This window comes from Panthera pardus, unplaced genomic scaffold, assembly GCF_024362965.1.
Source record: "Panthera pardus isolate Hobbes unplaced genomic scaffold, ASM2436296v1 HiC_scaffold_16, whole genome shotgun sequence".
Lineage (NCBI taxonomy): Eukaryota > Metazoa > Chordata > Mammalia > Carnivora > Felidae > Panthera > Panthera pardus.
This window is the reverse complement of record NW_026526721.1, coordinates 101,933,496-101,939,703: the sequence shown is the minus strand read 5'-3', so window position 1 is coordinate 101,939,703 and position 6,208 is coordinate 101,933,496. Positions and strand designations below refer to the sequence as shown.

The 6,208-nt window shown below is 37.8% G+C and overlaps 1 pseudogene; it reads right to left on the bottom strand.

Annotated features, from left to right (window-relative positions):
* Positions 1-354: 354 nt before the first annotated feature.
* On the bottom strand, positions 355-1,338 carry LOC128777420 (glyceraldehyde-3-phosphate dehydrogenase-like; annotated as a pseudogene).
* Positions 1,339-6,208: the final 4,870 nt, after the last annotated feature.

Sequence of the window (6,208 nt, the reverse complement as noted above, 5' to 3'; positions counted from 1 at the left end):
CTTACAAATTTAATACTTGCTTGTTCCATCAGTTACTAATAGGGGAGCCTGTGGTCTTCAACTGTAGTTATGGTGGTCAGTATGTTGTTGAATATTGGGATTTTGTTGTCCTTTCTAATAGATTGTTTGCTTTTATTTTGTCAAATGGCCAAGTTATGGAATCGGTTTGATCCCTCGAGGGAATATTTTAAAGATGTATTAAGGTCAACTCGCATAACCTTTTCACTCCAGAGATAATTCAAATTACCAAGGTGTCACTTCTTATGGCTCTCTAATGAATGTCTCAGGTGATTGCTAAGGATTCTTAGTTCTGGCTGGTAAGAACTCAGAAGTCTGTCAACTTGTTGGGGGCTCTTAATCCTTGGAGGCAATGTGGACCATTAGGCCCACCACCCAGTTGTTGTAGCCAAATTCATTGTCATACCAGAAAATGAGCTTGACCAAGGGGTCAATGAGACCAATGCCGGAACCGGCATTTAAGATGGAAGAGTGTCACTGTTAAAGTCGCAGGACGCAGCTTGGTCCTCACTGTAGCCCAGGATGCTCTTGAGGGGGGCATCCTCCAATGCCTGCTTCATCACCTTTTTTATGTCATTGTCTTTGGCAGCTTTCTCCAGGTGGCAGGTCAGATGTTGAGGGTGGGGACATGGAAGGCCATGCTGATGAGCCTCCCATTCAGTATAGGGATAAACTTGCCTTCAGCCTTAGTAGGACCAGTAGAAGCAGGGATAGTGTTCTAGACAGCCCTTCAGCCAACATGGCACAGCTTCTCAGAGGGGCTGTCCACGCTCTTCTGGGTGGCGGTGATGGCATGGACTATGGTCATGGGTCCCTCCATGATGCCAAAGTTGTTGTGGATGACCTGGGCAAGAGGGACCAAGCTGTTGGTGGCACAGGAAGCATTGCTGATAATGTTGAGGGAGTTGTCATACTTCTCATGGTGCACACCTATCACAAACCTGGGTGCATCAGCAGAAGGGACAGAGATTATGACCTTCTTTGTCCTACCCTTCAAGTGAGCCCCAGACTTCTCCATGGTGGTCAAGACCCCAGTGGACTCCTTAACATAGTACCAGCACCAACCCATTTGATATTGATGAGATCTCACTCTTAAAAAATGGAGATGGGCTTTCCATAGAAGACAAGTTTCCCATTTTCAGCCTTGACTGTGCTGTTGAATTTGCATTGGTTGGAATCATACAGCAACGTATAGACCGTGTAGTTGAAGTCAATGAAGGGGTCACTGATAATGACAATAACCATTTTGTCAGAGTTAAACACAGCCCTGGTGACCAGGCACCCAGTACTGCCAAATCTGTTTACTCCGACCATCACCATTGTGTCTCAGGGATGCAGCTGGCACAGATGTGGTTGCCTGTCAAACAGAGAGGAGCAGAGAGCCTCTTCTTACATTTATAATTTGTGAGCTTCTTTCTTTGAGTTTTCTCTGTTGCACTGTACCTGTAACTCTGTTGAAAGCCAGATTTTTTTTTTTTTTTAGTTTTTAATCTTGCTTATCCTTGATAAATGTATTAAAGACTATAAAGTTTCCCAAAAGTAGAATTTTAGCTATGCCTTGCAACTTTTGACACATAGAGGGTTTTTTTTATTATTAATTTTTTATTTGGTATTTTTTATTTAATTGCTATTAATGTTCTATCCAGGTGCTCTAGGAGAGAATTTGTTGTCTCTTCTGGTTTCTGGTGGCTGCTAACATTCCTTGCCTTGTGGCCTTATTACTCCATCTCTGCCTACATTGTCATGTTGCCTTTTCCTCCTCAATGTTTCAAGTCTCCCTCTGCTTCCCTTTACAGGTATGCTTTTATTGGATCTAGGGCTCAGCTAGATAATTCATAACTCAAGATCCTTAACTGAATCACATCTTCAAAGTCCTTTTTTGGTTTTGTTTTTTCCATAGAAGGTAATATTTCCCAGGCATAGGAATGTGGAATTAGAGATTCAGACACAGATATCTTTGGGGGGACATTTCAATTTACCACAGTCTTCCCTCTGGCCTCCAAAGATTCATATCCATCCCACATGCAAAATACATTTATTCCATTCCAGTGTCTTCAAAAGTATCAACCTATTACAGCATGTATCTAAATATCATCAGCTCAAAATTGTTAAATCTCATCATTTAAATAATCTAAATCAGCATAATTAAGATTCTGCATGTTTCATCCTGGGAACAATTCCATCCCCATCTTTGGACCTGTAGAACTAGAAATCCAGCTAACTGGTCCCCAAATGCAATGTAGAGCTGTGTTGACACAAAATGGACCTTTTTTTTTTTTTTTTTTTTTTTTTTTTTTTCTGGAAATTTTAATGAGGGAAGAAAAGAGTTTTATTAAAGCCTAAGTTAGGATAGCTGCCCAAGATACATAATCTTCACAAAGAAGAGTGTGTGCTCCGGGGAAGGAACATTTGGTATAGGGTTATATACGTATTTTTACATGAAGAGTTACAAATCATCATGATGAAGGACATTCCAGAAAGTTGTAGATGTTATCTTATGATTTTAATATGTGCAAGTCTGTATAATCTTAATCTTTTGGAAACCAGGGAGGTTTTTCTTTTTTTTCTTATCTTTATGTCTGGGAAGCTCCCGTTTTGTTTTGTTTTGTTTTGTTTTGTTTTGTTTTGTTTTGTTTTGTTTTGTTTTTAGACAAAGCAGACATAACAATGTGTGCTCAGGGCAGAAACGAGAGTCTATGCTTTGGAGGTTTTGTGGAGTCGTTTTGACCTTGTTAAATGGTAAAGTATAGCTTCCCTGGGAGCCTGGGAACAGAGCCCACAAATGTTAAAAGTTGAAAATTTCTTTTATCAGCTGCCTTAAGATAACAGGTATAGACAATTCTATTCCAAATGGGATAAAATATAAGGAAGAGGGGCGCCTGGGTGGCGCAGTCGTTAAGCGTCCGACTTCAGCCAGGTCACGATCTCGCGGTCTGTGAGTTCGAGCCCCACGTCAGGCTCTGGGCTGATGGCTCGGAGCCTGGAGCCTGTTTCCGATTCTGTGTCTCCCTCTCTCTCTGCCCCTCCCCCGTTCATGCTCTGTCTCTCTCTGTCCCAAAAATAAATAAAAAACGTTGAAAAAAAAATTTAAAAATTAAAAAAATATATATATATAAGGAAGAAATAAATCAGCAGTCTCAAATAATTTTGAAACCCAACAGGTAAAATCCTATCCTGGTGTATGACTTAGATATAATTCTATGTGGCTTTAGGTTCTGACCTCTGGGCCCATGGCTCATCTGTTTCCTAAATTTGGTATCTGCCTCTGGGCCTATAACTCCATTCTTTCAGACCATGGCTGTGCTGTCAATGTATCATTACCTTTTCTTGAAAGGTAGTACATGTTTTCAGATGAATAGTTTTATGACTATGATTTCTACTTAAAGAGTTTTGGAACTCTGGCAGTTTTCCTTTATTTTGTCCTATCTCTATCTCTTTCATTCCAAGAGTGTTTGTGCAGACACAATGTTCTCAAAAAAACTATTGGGTCTTCTATTTATCTCATGGGATTTAGAACATTAGCAAGAGAGTCCTCCACAGATCTTTTCTGGATAATTCCACTTCCAATCCTGGCTTGTACTGAGATAATTGAGTGAATCCATGGGTAACAAACCTAGTATCTTCAGCAAAAATTTTCTAGTCATACACTTGGCCTCTGTCCAGAGCACAACTTCCCAACACTTGGGCTCCTAATTTTAGCATCTTGTGGTATCTGAACAGGCTTAGAATTTCCCAATTCATTAAGTCCTGGTTCCCTTTTTCTCATCAATTCTTTCCTCAATTTCTCTTTCCCTGTGTGTTTTGCTAGAAGAAACAAGGTCACACCTTCAACCTTCAACACTTTGAAATCTCTTTGGCCAAGAATCCAAATTCCTTGCTAGAAGTCCTGCTTTTCATACAGGTATAGGACACGTTCAGCCAAATTTTCTGCTAGTAAATCACAGTTTCTAATAACATATTTGCCATTTTCTTCTTGGCCTTCATCAGAGTTGCCTTTCACCCTCATACTTCTGCAGTTTATATTCTGGTCAAGGCAATTCGGCTTTTTCTATCCTCTACCTCAATTTTTTCCCAAGTCTTTCTCACAAACCAATTATAAAGCCACTCCACATTTTTAGGTATTTGTTACAGCAGCACCCCGTATCCCTCTACCAAAATCTGTATTAATTCCCTAAGGCTACTGTTACAAATTACCACAAATTGGTCGACTTAAAGTAACAGAAATTTGTTCCCTCACAATTCCTGAGGCCAGAAGTTCAACAGAAATTTGCTTGAGATGAAATCAAGAGCCACATTTCCTCCAGAGACACTAGGACAGATTCCCTGTCTTGCTTCTTCTAGCTTCTGGTAAAATTCCTTTGCTTATGGCTAAATCACTTCAATCTTTGATGACTTATCTGTATTGCCTTCTCCATTGTGTATATCTAATGTCCCTCGGCCTCTTATGAAGATGCTATGATTGGATTTAGGACCCACCTGGATAATCCAGTATAATCTCCCCATATCAAGATTCTTAATAGAACTGTGGAAGATTCTTCTTCTTTATAAGCTAACAGGGTAATTAGGACCTTATATCTTTTTTTTTTTTTTTTAATTTTTTTAATGTTTATTTTTGAAAGAGAGTGAGAGACAGACTGTGAGTGGGGGAGGGACAGAGAGAGAGGGAGACACAGAAGCAGAAGCAGGCTCCAGGTTCTGAGCCTGATGCGGGGTACAAACTCACAAACTGGGAGATCATGACCTGAGCCGAAATCAGATGCTTAACCCACTGAGCCACCCAGGCACCCCATGAACCTTATATCTTTTGATGGCCATTTTCCCTCTTATTAGAGATGGCTAATACCCTTGGGGCTAAGCAACTTCATGTGTGGTGTTCTCTTTAATTAAATGCAGACTATTACAGAAGGAGCAAGTCCTCAGAAATTTTGGAATGTACATCATTAGCATTGTGATTAGCATATAGTAAGTTCTCAAAAAATTGTAGCTCATTTTTAATTGATGTTATATTTATCATTAGGCAGCTCGAAATAAAAGCCAAAAACCACATCTAAAATACATTTAACTCCTCGGATTGTTAGTTATGGATATTTTAAATTCAGTCCTTCTGTGAATACTGCTTTTAATTTGTAAATAGTATTATTTCATAAAACTTTTTATTATTTTTTTCAATACACAAAACTATATGCTCTATTACATTATCCGTTGAGACAGCTACAGAGTAATGATTCTTAAAACTTAGGCAGTAGAAATTCATATTTCTCTAAAATTTCAAAGGCTCTTGGAAAGACAGTGTAATCATTGTGGTTTATTAATTGTCAAAAATATGAACAATTGCTTGTTAAAAAAAGAAGGAAAACAGGCTTAGATAATTTCCAGCAGTTTAAAATAAGGTTGAATTTACCGTGAATCACTCTAAATTCTACTCCTGAAACTAATATTGTGCTATGTGTTAACTAACTAGAATTTAAATAAAAGTTTGAAATATAAAAAAGAAAATAAAATAAGGTTGAAGTTTCTTTTACTTCACACTTGCTTTATAGTAATGTGGAAGAAAGCATAAAATTTAGTCCCAGAAATCTCTAAAACTAGTTTAAATTTATTTCTAATATTTTTTTCAGTTTTTTAACTTTCCATTATACCTGTGAACAGACACAATGTGTTTATTTCATTTTTTTTCAAATCCTGTCACTGTCACCTCCCAATGAAGTGCAAAAAGGATTGAGAAGCTGTGTATCTACAGTATAATCATGTTACATTAATTAATTAATTTAGCTTTGGTTTCTTGGAATATTTGCTATAAATACTATATAAATGCATTCTTATGTTCTTAGACCATCAAAATAAATATAATCAGATAAACAAAAAAATATGATATTTGGGGTACACATGTTTTATCATGCTATTTTAAATGTACCTATTAGTCAAAAATTTAAATTTATCAATTTGAAAAATATTTATTTTATGTATTGTGTTGTAGGACTGTTTTAGGTGCTGAGGATAGAGTAGCAAATCAAACAGAATATAACCCCTGCCCTCCTGAAGTTTATATTCTAGAGGAGAAGAAACATAAACAAACAAAGAATGTAATATAAAAACAGACTATTTGAGGGGCACCTGGGTGGCTCAGTCATTTAAGCCTCTGACTCCTTATTTGGGTTCAGGTCATGATCTCATGGTTTGTGAGTTCAAG